Raw genomic sequence first — 14,465 nt, forward strand, 5'->3', positions numbered from 1 at the left:
GTGCACTGTCCCGAAGGCAAAAGCAAAGTTGTCATGTTTAAGTAACAGAAGGAAGGCCAGTGTGTCTAGGACATGGAGAGCAAGGGGGGGAGTGGTTGAAAGTCAGTGTTTAGTGGTAGCTAGGAGTCCAGTCAGGTAGGGCCTTGTAGAATGGAGAGGATTGGATTATGGGGAATCCTTCAAGGGTTTTAAGTGGGACGATAACATGTCCCGAATTCTCTTTTACAGAGATCACTGATTGCCATGTGAAGAATGGACTGTAAGAGGTGAAGAGGAGAATAGTCAGGAAGGTGCTGTGGCTAGGAGAGGGGATGTGGCTTGAGTTAGGGTGATCATAGGGTAAATGGAGAGAAGGGGTGCCTTGGGGATATTTCGGAGAATGAGTCCAGATAAGTTACTGATGGATTAGATAGAGGGGGAGGAATAGAGGAAGAAACGATGACCTCTAAGTTTTTAACTTGAGCAAAATAAACATGATAATCATGTCATTTACTGAGATATAGTTGATGGGGTGGAAGAAGCAGGGAATCGAGAGTCCCGTTGGGGCATGTTAATTCTGAGAGGCTATTGGACATCAAACAGATGTGTCAAGTTGGTCGGTTGGAGTTGTGAGTCTGGAGTTCAGTGGAAAGGTTGGGGCCAGGAGTATGTTTGGTATTCATGAGCACTGGGAGGGCTTGAAAGGCTTTAGAGGTAGGAGGGAAATAGCGTGGCATTGCTGAAACCCAGGGTTTCAAGAGCCCCGGGCTCAACCTGGTCAAATGGTACAAGGACTTAAGTAAGATCAGAACTGAGAAGTAACCATTGGGTCTGCCCACATGGACAGTGTCTGTGAACTTGACAATAACAGCAGTTTTGGGACATGGGGACTGCAGCCCAAGCAGAGCAATTTGAGGAGAGATCTAGTTATGGGGAGAACTATAACCTTAGATTACTCTTTCCAGAATTTTTGCTGTTGTCTTAACTACTTAATAAGGCCTTTGGACAAGTCTGTCGAGTGAACATGGGTGGTAGTAGCACACGAATTCGTACGTTTTGCCACAAGGTGTCACTAACTGTTTATTAGCTTTTGCTAAGTAAAATCAGAGCTGCACAAGTAGACCTTGCGTTAAGGAGATGCTATTTGACAAAATCACATCTATTAAATAGACCGATTAGAAAGTAGATCTTTCCATTGTGGACAGGTTTCCCTTCTAGAGCCAGTCTCTGTAGCATATTTGACACAGGTGCTGAGGTGTGGCGTGACGCCAGAGCAGCAGGCTAGGAATGAGCACACCGGCGGGTGGGGGGGGGGGTGGGTGTAGAGCCCCTGGTGTGGCGTCCGAGGACTCCAGCCCAACTCCACTTTTGCACCTGCTAGCTCTGTGACCTCAGGCAAAATGTAAGTGATTCTTTATTGATAAAATAAAGACAACATTTTTTTGGTTATTTTAAAGTAATGCTCTGTCTGTGGTAGATGCTGCTTTACCCATCTCACCCAATGATTTTTACGTATCTAAAGAGAATGTGTGTGGCAGTGTTTAGACAATTGTGAAGAGCCGTGTAAATATAAGATTAAAAATCATAAAACTTGTTTATGCCCAACTTTATAGCGAAATAGGTGTTGCATAAAGCGGTTGTATTAGTGAAGGTTTGGTTGCGGATGGTAGAAACCAGTTGGGACTTGCCTGCCAAGAAGGGAGTATTTTGAAGTTTACGAGGGTAGTTCGTGTGACTTTAGGAATGGCGGTGCCGGGGGGTGGAGCGGGAGGGGGGGTTGAATGTGTACACCCCCACTCTACTCTTTGCGTCCATCTGGTGTCTTTCTTTTCTTTGGCTCCAACTTGCTTCCTCTACCTGACGGGGAACATTTTGATACTATGAAGGTTGTACGATATACACATGACAACAGCCTATAGGTTGAGAAGGTAAGAAGGCAGAGCTGGAGAAGTGGATGCCATAGAATTACCTTGATTTTGGTGAAGAGAATATGAATTTCAAATTTATGCCAATGTCAGTTAATACTGACCTTCAGATTTAAAAAACTAAAACCCAAATGTTCTGAAACAGTCTAATATCCTAGGGTCTGCCTGTCTTTAATTTTTAAAGTTAGACCCTATTACATGATTATCTTTTTCTTCAAAAATTGACATTATAAAGGGTTAAGATAAAAAGATAGATGCACCTAATTTAAAGAAATGAAAATTTATCTAAAATAAAAAGAGAGTTATAATTTTTCAAAAGAAATCTTCACTTAAAAATTTCACCATGTCATTCTTCTGAAAGGAAATGAGCTCTGAAATCTATGTTCATGTAAGAACCTGTTATTACAAAACTCTTCAGGAGCGTACACACCAACATTACGAGGCGCGCTTGCTAGATAGGATATATATTTAACTTCCTCTCAATCCAAACAAATATGCTCCTTGCTATTAACAAAAAAATCATAACTAGAACCATTACTAAATGTTTTTTCTACATATGCATTAATGAATCACAAGTCACTTTAGTTATCTGTGAGATTTTACCAGAAAAGAAATTCTCGTGACCTGAATTCCCTCAGTACGAAAGCAGAAGCCAGTTTTCATACATGTTTTTGTATTGAATGAATGGGATCTCTCAGCCCTGAGATTCTATTGAAATCCAGGAGATGGAGACATTGGTAGGTAAGTCCCCTGCCTGCCAAAAGGGAGACATCTTGAAAGTGGAGACCATTCTCTTTCCTGGGAGGCTGGTGTCCCTGTCCTGGCCATACAGCTTACCTGATGTCTGAGAATACTAATAACATTGGTGGAATTGTGCTTTATGGTATATGTGCATATTCTGTGTGTATATTCTGTGCATATTCTTAGTGGTCTGTGCATATCTGATGTATTTAGGTCTCTTCGATAAGAATCTCTAATATAATATATGCACATAATGAAGGCTTCGAAAGTGTGTTCTAGGGTGCTTCTTGAAATTATCTAATAATGTCTGTGTCCCTGAGATTTGTTTAAAAAGACAGGGTCAGGGACTCCTGGTTTAAAATGACATTGACCAAAAGGGGAAGGTCTTCCAACTTTGAACTACCTACCCAGGGTGGCAGCGATAGGGTGTGTCGCATTTTTGTCTAGCAGTGGATGTGGACAAGGGGACAGGGGAAGGGAGGAAGGGAGTTGTGCATAGGAGGGTGGATTGTAGCTTGAGGAGGAGATTTCAGACGCACCCAGGTAGTCAGAGTGAGGCCAGAGGCCATGATGATGCTGTGTCTGTTGGCAAACACCAAGTGTGGAAACACCAAGTGTGGATTTATTTCCCTTCCTGGAAGGTGAGGGTGAGGAGGAAACAGAGGAGGAAGAGGGGAAATGTGAAGTTTGCCAGGTGAAGTGAGGGGGGAAGTGTTCTGGGGGAAAAGAGTACCACATGTGAAGCCCTCGAGGTGAGAGAATGCCTAGAATTTTGGGGAGTTGAGAGCTCAACATGTCTGAATCAGCACAAGGCAGAGTCTCAAGAAACACGGGATGAAAGGAAAATTAAAGCTTCAGTAACAGTTCAGTTCTGCATACTAGAGGATGTTGTCAGATGTCAAATCAGTCATTTAAAGAACGTATTGAGGAAGGTTCTCAGAACCTAGAGGGAAAAGATTAAAAATATTGACCCAGCATGGGAGGTGATATTTAGAGAAGGGATAACAATTCAACCTATGATTCCTATTCTTATGGGAAAATAGAAGCAAGAACTAAAGAATTAATTTAACACGTGTTTCCTAAATACACATTCCAAGAAAAACGAATGGCAACATTTTTATATTACAAGGACAAAGGGAAGAGGTATTATGAGCATTTAGGCAAAAAGAAGCAAGTTAGCTATGCAAGAAATAAAAATCCCACTGGCCTTAGGCTTTTCTGCAATATCTAAGATCAGAGGACAAATGACATCTGATAGTTTTCAGGGGAAAGTGCTGGGAACACCTTATATCGAGCTAAGTCCACTGTCTTTCAAGGCAATAGCGTTTGCTTTCAGATTTGCACGGCAACGTGGGCCATCCTGTTCCTTCATTAAAAAATTCTTGAAGACTTCTACTACCCCAAAGAGTGTCATACTCATCAATGAACAACTCAGTAATGAGGAAGTTATGAGCCCAGGATTTATAAGACCAGCGTCACTCACTTTGGACCAAAATGCAGATAATCGACTGGCCTGCACGTGGTCGGGTTGGTTGTGCGTCCAGAGGGCGGAGGGTGAGCTCGGTCTGCAGAGCCTCCCTGAGCTCTTCCTCCAGAGGCTCCTCCTATTTCCCAGGAAATGGCTTTCGTGCTCCTCATGCTTTACCCCCTGTTTCAGAACTATCGTTTGATGACCACTTAAACTGACTTGGTTCTCATATGTATTAATACTGGCTTAACTGTTTACCTGGTTGAGATACTAACACTCCCCCTTTCTCAAAACGAGGGCTGAATAATGTGGCGTGTTGATTGTTCTCGTTTCTAAGAGCCTCACATGTTTTCTGCATCTGTTAAGACTCTGATGTTTACCTGACTTGTACTTTTAATTGGGTGAGACTAGTAAACCACGTGTTAGCAGCCACTGAGTTAGTAGGCTTCACTCTTTCTTCTTCTAAGAACCTGGGACTTGGGAATGTCCCCATGTTGCCTCTGGTTGGAATCGTTATATTCATTATATACGATGCTGATGTTTAGAAATGTAGCTTATCTGCTTTTCTATTTCTTAAAGAAAATCTCGGAATCAGATAGCATTTTATCACTTCCTTTTGATCTAAGAAGTCAGTGACTCACTTCAGGGAGATATATTTTTAAAGGCACATTAAAAAGAAACCACCTAAGAACCATAACATTTCTAGGTACTATTCCCCCAGAAATGAGTGGCTTAAACAATAACGGTTTTCCTGTGCTCCTGGGTTCTGTGGGTTGGGAATCGGGACATGATACAGTAGGAATGCTTTGTCTTTACTCAGGGAGGTCTGGGACTTCAGGTGGTAAGACTCAAACTGGGGTGACTTGACAGTTGGGGCTGAAAGCGTCTGGAAGCTCTTTCACTCTCCATCTAGTGCCAGGGCTCTGATGACTTGACTACTAGCACCACTGAGCAGAGCCGTCGCTGCCTTGCCCAGACTCAAGGAAAGGGGACAAGGATCCCACTTGCAGTGTCAAAATAATTTGTAGCCATACTTTTAAAAACTACCCAATAATAAATTGTCAACACTGATTTTCTTTCACTCATAAGGATGGTGTGATGGGTTGAATCATCTCCCCTTAAAATTCGTGTGTCAATTCCCTAACCCTTGGCCGATGGGACCTTATTTGGAAACAAGATCTTTGCAGATGTAATTAGTTAAATCAGAATGAGGTCATCCTGAAGTAGGATGGGACCCTAATAAGATATGACTGATGTCCATTTAAGGAGGACACGGACCTGCACACAGGGAGAACACCATGCAGACATAAAACTGGATATCAGTGTGATGCTTCTAAAGGCACGGATGCCACAGACTGCCAGCAGCCCACCAGGAGCCGGGAGAGAGGAGGGGAACTGATTCCCCTGACAGCCCTCAAGTGAAACAGCCTTCTAGGCTAGAAATCCTTCACAGCAATGAGACCAGGCATTTCTGTTGTTTAAGCCACCCGTTTTATTGGATTTTGTGAAAGCAGCCTCAGAAAACTAATACAGCAGGTTTTTAGTGTCTTTTCAAGATTTTTCCCGTTTTTAACAAGGCACGTATGTTGCCTTAAAAATGAGGAAAAATGGGTTTATTTAATGTAATAATTTCAATTTCTATGTTCCGTAAAACATGGAAATATACCAAAATCTTACTAAGTTTGTGTCTAGGTAATGGGACTATAGGTAACTTTTTAAAATTCCTTCTTCATCTCTATACTTAAAAGTTTTCTATTCTGTGGGAAAAAAGACTGTAGGAAGCAGCAGCCCTTGAACGTAGAAAGAGTCAGGGCTTCTGGGAGTTTGCCCTGGGTCCTGCTCTGTTCCTTCGTGACTCTGAGCCTGTTTCCCAGGCTGAAGGGGGCGGGTAGTGCTCCTCAGCGTCCCCGTGAGAAATAAATGAACGAAACCACCTAACCTGGCACCCGATGTCTATGCTGACTAGACTACAACAGTGATTATGGAGACGAGTTCTTGAAGAGCTCGTGCATGTGTTTTTCACTGATTGTTAGTGGCAGTCTGAGGGCCGAAAACGTTAGGGACCCAGAGGTGGGGTAGCAAAGGCAGCTTGAGCTAAGTAAGGGCCTGTCATTTCCCCAGTCCCTCCTAAGGGTCAGAAATGGATTCACGCGGTGGGGTGGGTTATATATTTGCAAAATGTATCTTAACTATAATCAGTCTAAGACTCCTGTCTCTTTCCACTCTGCCCCTGTGTCCCCTTGCCTACCCGCTTTGGAGTGGCTATGGAAATTTGGGATTTTGCTCAGGGATGGTTGACTTATGGATACTTTTAATTTGGGTTCTGTGAGATTTACTTATGTGGTTGACAGTCTCTTCCCTGAATAGGTAAGCTACTGACAGCCGTCCTGGGGTAGGAAGGGCTTCCAGAGATATTCCCACCGGCTATGGTGCCTGCTCACGCAGCTTTCTGTACAAGAACACATGCAAGAATGCTTTTTACAGAGCCTCATACAGAAAGTATGTGGGTAGCAGAGGAGAAACTAGATTTGAAATATACGGAGCCAGTAGGTAGCCTGTGGGAAAACCTCCCAGATTTTGCAGCTCGTGTATGAAACTTGATAGAGATTTCTCCAAATTTGACAGTCTTAAAAATTTATATTAACAATGAGTTGAGAAGCTGAAATTTATTCTAAGCTATTAAAGTTGAAGAGAATCCCAAATTTTAATCAAGCTAAAAAAAAAACCCCAACCTCCAAGATTAACTTTTATTCTCTCTACAGAAAATAATACAAAATATTTACAGGAGGAAGTGATTAAAAAGGGTGCGCAGCCAAAAATTGTAGAAAAAGAAGCATTACTGAAGTGCGTCAGGAGGTTGTTAATAAAAATATTACATAATTTTGAGCGGGTGGATTTTGCTTGCTGTTAGATAAACCACAGCTTATTTAATAATAATTAATAATTTAATAAACATAAATTTATAATTTATTTAATGTCACTTCCATTTGAATTTATAATTTATGATTTTGTTTCTCATTCTATGTAAATATTTGTGTTCATTCTCGAATTTGTATTTGTGAGTTTGCATTCTTTTTCTTATGGGGCGGGCGTTTCCAAATTTGCAGGAGCATCAGGCCCCTCAAAACCCGGGTCTGACTTGAAAGAGCCTGTTTCCACATCAGTTCTTGTTCCTCTCTGCACAGTTTGTTATTTGAATCTGACGCTAACATTGAGGATTGCCCCTTCTCCGTTTTTTCCATTTGCTACAGAAGAACTCAGAATCGAAGCGTTTACCGATCATTTCCTTTTGATCTGAAAGGTTTCAGTGGCTCTCTAGCAAGGGTTTCAGGATGCGTGCTGTTTACCGCAGCAGAGCAAAGCCGTGACTGAGTGTGAGAAATGGCTCTCACTTCCTAGGAAGTTTTCAATATAAAAACATGCTGTGCTTTTGAATGAAAAGTAAAATTAAAAGCCAACGGATGGAAATTTCTTGTAAGAATATATAAAAAAAAAACCCAACTCTTCCTATTCGTAAAAATAAGAGTTGTTTTTCTCAAAGGGTCTGAGACCTTAATGACACTTCTTGAAGTGCCTGTGGCACATCGTGAAAAGGCCCCTGCGTCTTGCTCCTTCCCTGGGGAAGCCCCTCCAGTGCCCCCCTTCCGCACCCACTGTGCTGAAGACAGAGGAAGAATGGTCTTGAGTAATACAGTTACCTTTGCATACATATGGTTTTAGCCCAAAGCCAGGAGCTTCTTTGCTTTTATCTCTTGTCAGAGATAAGCTTTACGCATTTTTAAGGGAACTACTCTGTGGCTTTAGAAACATTTCAGTCTGTGAAACATAATAGATGTATTATAGGAAGGATGTAAAACCAGTATCCAGCCTAGAATATTTGTCCCTCATCTCCCATGCTGGGTTGGAGAAAAGGAATGTGTCTTCAGAATATTGTCAATCCACGTTAAGTGTTGTCTTCATCTCTCATGACCGATGTGACCTTGGGAAAGTTACTGAATTTTCTCATCCATAAAAACATGGATATTAATATTCACCTCACAAGGTTGTTGTGAGAATTAAATGAGGTAATACCACCCCCCCAAAATCCCCATCTCGTCATAACACCTGGTACAAAGAAGGAGTGCAGAAATGTTTGAAGTCAAAGGAAGATAATGCCTTCAGTATCCTCCCAAGGGGTTTGGGAATCGAGAATATAGTAGGAAAGAAGGATCAAAGTGAAAGGGTTGATTCACAGAGCCTTTGAAGTCGATGAATATCGAAGGACGAGGCAGAAGGATGGGCGGTTGTAGTTTGGAGAAATTCTACTTCAGAGGAAGTTTTGTGTAAAGCTGAGAGGTAAGCAGGTGAATTATGTGTAGGGAACCACTGTCCTATTTGCCTGGTTGAACTAAAGAGTACATGTTGATGTATCTGTTCTCTCATTAACTGCATTTAACATTGGTAACAGCATGCAACATGTAACAAACATTTAACATATGTGAGGTTGGTTTTTAGGACTGGGGAATACAAAGAGAAATGTGATCCATGTTTGCGCTCAAACAAGTTAGACTCTACCAGGGGGAGGGAATCATGAAAAAATAAGGACATTAAAATGTAGGGTGCAGAAGAAGAAGGGTCAGTTTTACTTTGGAGAGGAGGTGGGCTCCGTGGTGGAAGCGATAAGGTGTGGGGAGTGTGGACTGTGCACACTGTCCAGGTAGAGGAATTGGAATGAGCAAAGGCACAGGTGTGGCTTTGTATGGGAGCTGCACGCAGGGCAAGGGCAGGTGGTGCAGGGGGCTCTGGGAGTGGTGGGCTGGGAAAATAGGCAGAGCCAGGTGATGGAGTGCCTAGCCTGCCATGCTTCCGTGGCAGGGCTCTGAGGAGACCCATCCAGGAGTAATGACGGTGACTGTGGGAGGGACTCCATGAGCAAATAGACGTCCTCTAGGGAGCCAGGCAAGAGGGTGGGATTTGAAGGGTTTGGTAAACACAGTGAAGTAGGATTTGGCAGATGAGGCTTCCAAGCATCACATGCTGTATGAATTGGATGGGGAAGACAGTTGAGGCAAGGATATTAAGGAAGAAGACATTTTTTAAGCCTGGGAATTTGATATGAGCTGGGGCCAGTAGATTGGAGTTTAAATTTTGCCTTTCTGTTTTCTAACTCTTTAATCCCTAGGAATGGCTGGAAATGTAGAACAATTACTATCTCTGCTATGGGAATGGATAGTCAGACACCAGTGTTTACAAATTAGATTTGAAATCCGATTCAACTTGTTTAAAAGCTTACATAGCAAGAGGAATCTTACACATGCAAATGAACACCTGTGAAAATTCTTAGACAAGAACTGCTAGATTTAGCAACTCCAGTTTAGCAATTTGAGAGGGGATGAATTTTACAGATTGTCTTGCTGTTTGGATATGGCATAATGTTTGTTGAATAGACAATTCCTGTCTTTAAAGGAGTTATTGAACTTTCTTTATAAATTAAATATCCTGAAAGGAATGAATGTAGATAGCATGCGTGTCCATGTACTCTGAGGCCTGTGGATGTTTGTTGTCTTTTCAAGCTTTAGGTTTAGACATCTAAGTCTTGCCATATACAATTTTTCTTGGGAACTAAGTGTATGCAACTCATGTGTCATACCACCTACAAATTTGTCAGAAACCAAGGCACGCTTTTTCTCATTTCCAACCACAGTGAAAACCTTGTCACTTTTTGCTACAGATTCATGGATAAAAATAATTAGGGTCATGAATGAAATGACCAGATGGCCTCCCCGTCACCCTCCAGTGAGCATCTCCCCCGACCCATGTTTCCTTAAGACTTCAATATATTTTTCTTAACGTTTGTTTGGGCCATATTTACATCTTTGGAAACTGGTCAGTTTCTAACATATGTCTAAATGCCTCTTTTTACTCAACAGTACATTTAATATGCCAAAAGAATTTTCCAAGATCTGATCACATTTTATCCTTTCAATAAGGCTAGTGGGGACCAGGACACCGTCCATGTTATGTTGAGAGCTTTTCACTAGGTAATGCATATGCAGTATTGAAGAAGAAAAGGCACCCAGTGTCACAGGGGAGCAGGCTCCTAACAGTCCAACCCTTTCAGAAACTGCAGCTGTAAACTCTAGACAAACTACAGACAGCAACTACCCAAGGGCTCTGGAGAGTGAACAAAAGCAGATGGGGGAGTTGAAACTTGGGGGAGGAGAGTTTCCTGGTATCAGTTTTGGCCAGAGAACAGGTCATGGTTGCACAGATTGTGTGGGTGACTAAAATTCCAGTAGAAAGCTTGTCATGTTTCTGGCCTGACGAATCAGAGGATGGAGCAGAACCAGGAGAGAGTGAGGGATCACCCAGAGAAGGAGTGACCCGGAATCTGTATTTGAACTCTGTCCAGGTCTCTAGCCAACTCACACACCACACATGCACAAGGCGGACTCAAAGTCCCTTGCAGCTAAGGTTTAGAGCAGTGAACTGAGATTTAATTACTCCCCACCATGGGTGAGGCAAGCTTTGCAGTTTGAGTCTAACCAAATCAGTTGCCTGTTAAAAAGAAATTTCAACAATGGAATTAATACCACAGAAGTCACTTTTGATGATATAACATTCACAATGTCCAGGATACATTCCAAAACTATTCAAAATATGAAGAAGCAAGAAAATGTGACCTATTTTCAACAGAGAAGGCAATCATGAATTTTAAAGCAGCTATTATAATTATGTCCAATGGGGTAAAAAAAAAATGCTCCTAATAAATGAGAAGACAGGGAATCTCATAAGAGAAATTGAAAATGTATAAAGTAAAAATTTTAGAACTGAAAAATATAACATATTAAATAAAAAACACATAAAGACGGGCTCCTGGCTGTCTCAGTTGATTAAGCGTCCAACTCTTGATCCTAGCTCAGGTCTTGATCTGAGGGTTGTGAGTTCAAGCCCCACATTGGGCTCCATGCTGGGCGTGGAGCCTACTTAAAAAAGAAACAAACACACACACACACATAAAGACACAAAAGGGTTGAAAATAAACTGGATGGAAAAAGACATATCATGCAAAAAAAAAGAAAATTGAAGTGGCTATATTAATATCAGATAAAATAGACTTCCAAACAGAGTATTATTACCAGAAATAAATAGGAACATTACATAATGAAAGAAAACCCCATATAAGTCAGGATGATATAACAATCATAAATGTGTACTCATTTAAAACAGACTCTAAATAAAAGAAATAAAAATTGATGAAATGGTATCATGATCATAGTGGGAAACTTTAACATCTCTTACAGAGCAATTGATAAAATAACTAGACAAAGTATCAGTAATGACATAGATGATCTGTAGATCAATTATCTTGACCTGAGTTTTAAAATTATTTTTATTTAGACATTATTTTTTTTTAAGATTTTATTTATTTGACAGAGAGAGACAGCCAGCGAGAGAGGGAACACAAGCAGGGGGAGTGGGAGAGGAAGAAGCAGGCTCCCAGTGGAGGAGCCTGATGTGGGGCTCGATTCCAGAACGATGGGATCACGCCCTGAGCCGAAGGCAGACACTTAACGACTGAGCCACCCAGGCGCCCCTTATTTAGACATTAGTTTTTAGAGCAGTTTAAGGTTCACAGCAAAACTGAGAGAGAGGGCCAGAAATTTCCATATATTCTCTGCCCCCCAACACATAGCCTCCCCATTGTCAATATCCCCAACCAGAGTGGTACATTTGTTACAGTTGATCAACCTACATTGACACATCACCCAAAGTCCATAGTTTGCATTATGGTTCACTCTCAGTGTTGTACATTCTATGAATTTGGACGAATGTATAATGACATGTATCTATCATTAGTTATCAAACAGTATTTTCACTGCCCTAGAAATTCTCTGTGCTTTGTGTATTCATCCTCCCCCAGCTCCAACCCCCACCCTCTGGCAATCACTGATCCCTTCACTCTCTCCATAGTTCTGTCTTTTCTAGAAGGTCATATAGTTGGAGTCCTACAGTATGTAGTCTTTTCAGACTGGCTTCTGCCACTTAGAAATATACATGTAAAGTTCCTCCACGTCATTTTGGTGTTTCATAGCTCATTTCTTTTTAGTCCTAATAATATTCCACAGTTTATTCACTCAAGGGCATCTTGGTATTTTCAAGTTTTAGCTTCAAGATTCTCTCCCTCTGAGGGGCACCTGGGTGGCTCAGTCGTTAAGCATCTGTCTTCAGCTTGGGGCGTGATCCCAGGTCCTGGGATCAAGCCCCTCATTGGGCTCCCTGCTTGGCTGGGAGCCTGCTTCTTCCTCTCCCACTCCCCCTGCTTGTGTTCCCTCTCTCACTGGCTGTCTCTCTCTGTGTCAAATAAATGAATAAAATCTTAAGGAAAAAAAAGATTCTCTCCCTCTGCCCCTCCCCCCACCACTCTCTCTCTAAAATAAATAAATCTTAAAAAAAAAAAAAGAAGCAGCAGCTCAGGAAAGAAGAGCAAAGCAAACCAAATTAGAAAGAAAAAAAGATCAGAGAAGAAATCAGTTAAATGGAACAGATTAACTGGTAGAGGAAATTAATAGAACTAGAAGCTTGTTTGTTGAAAAGTTCAACATAACTGATAAACCCTGAGTTAGATTGACGGGGAAAAAAGGGAGAGAGAGAGAGAGAGAGAGAGAGAAAACAAGTTAGCAATATCATGACTGAAAGAAGGATTATCACTACAAATCCTACAAATATTAAAAGGATAATAAGAACAACTTGATTCTAACAAACAATACTTTTGATGAATTGGACAATTTTGAAAAATACAGCTTACCAAATTGACCCAAGTTGGAACAGAAAGTCTGAATAGCTCCATAACCATTAAACTATAGTAACTCTGTAACTATCAAAAACCTTCCTATAAAGAAAACTTCAGGCCTGATGATCTCACTTTTTTTTTTTTTTTAAGAAGGGAAAAGACAACTGAACACTTTGCAACTCTCTTTTGTCTTTCTCCAAACTGGGCTGCTGGGTCTTGGGGGAATGGTGACAAGAGTAATGTGAAGCTGTCTTTCCGACCTACCTCAGTGTATCTTTTCTTATTCCTGTGCTCCATCCAGGTGCTGTAATCCCTTACCTGGAGTCCTTAGCCTTTGTGAAGGTACTTTTGTGCATGGAGAGTTGTTCTGAGTAATATTTCTGTGAGGGTATGAGTGCTGAAACCTATTCCACCATCTTGCTGATGTCACTCCTCTCTCAAAGTTGTCTTAACATTAGAAAATCAATGTTTTGCCATATTAGTAGAATAAAGGAGAAAACTATATGATCATTTTAATACATAGAGGAAAAATATGACAAAATTCAACATCCATTCACAAGAATAATTCTCACCACACAAAGAATATAAAGTATTTATTCAACTTATAAAGAACATCTATGAAAAACCTCCAGCTAACATTGTATGTTCATGTTGAAGGATTAAAATTATTCTTTACTGGAATCAAGAACAAGGCAATGTGCTCAATTTTGTCACTTTTATTCAACATTGAATTGGAGGTCCTAGCCATTGCAATAGAGGAAGAAAAACAAATAAAATGATAAAGATTGGGAAGGGGGAAGCAAAATTGTCCTCATTTTCACTGTGAAATAATAGGAAAAAATATATATTGGTCTGTGTCCCCAGTTCTTGGCACAGAGCTTCTAAAACCCGTGCAATTTCCTAAGTGGTATTAGAACTAGGAGCATCTTTTGTTCTAATATATGGTCTTTGAACCTGGTTCCTGACACAGGGCTCTTGCAACCCTTGTAATTTCCTGAGTGATAGGAATGGTTTTTGTTCTAATGAGGTGACTCTGGCTGGGCTCCTTGATAAGGACTGATCACAGGAAAGACCAAGCTATGATTAGAAGCTTGAAATTTTCAGCCATACCCACCCCCACCCCCCCACCCCCATTCTCTTATGAAGGGAAGAGGGCTAGAAATAGAGTTAATGATTGATCAAAACTATGTGAGGAAATCTCCATAAAAATTCCCAAAGTATGAGATTCAGAGAGCTTCCAGGTTGGTGAACACATGTACATACTGAGACGGTAACCCAGTCCAACTCCACTTTCTGTACTTGGCATCCTCCCAACCTCACCTTATGTGCCTCTTCATCGGACTGTTCATCTGTGTCCCTTATCCTTCAATAAACCGGTTAACATAAGTGTTTCCCTGAGTTCTGTGAGCCACTCCAGCAAGTCAGTAGAATCCACAGGGGGAAGAGGTCCTGGAAACCATGATTATTGTAGCTAAGTCAGGCAGAATTGTGGGCACCCTGGGGACCTACTGGTATTTGCAGTTGGCATCTGGAAGCGGGGGGCAGTTTTGTGGGACTGAGCCCTTAACCTATAGGATCT

At 41.4% G+C, this 14,465-nt stretch overlaps 1 long non-coding RNA gene across 1 annotated transcript in view; it reads left to right on the forward strand.

Annotated features, from left to right (window-relative positions):
• Positions 1–14,465, forward strand: part of LOC123797498 (uncharacterized) — a 215,686-nt gene that overhangs the window by 87,570 nt on the left and 113,651 nt on the right. The window lies entirely within an intron of this gene.

This window comes from Ursus americanus, chromosome 11 (assembly GCF_024610735.1).
Source record: "Ursus americanus isolate L20-20 chromosome 11, mUrsAme1.1.p, whole genome shotgun sequence".
Lineage (NCBI taxonomy): Eukaryota > Metazoa > Chordata > Mammalia > Carnivora > Ursidae > Ursus > Ursus americanus.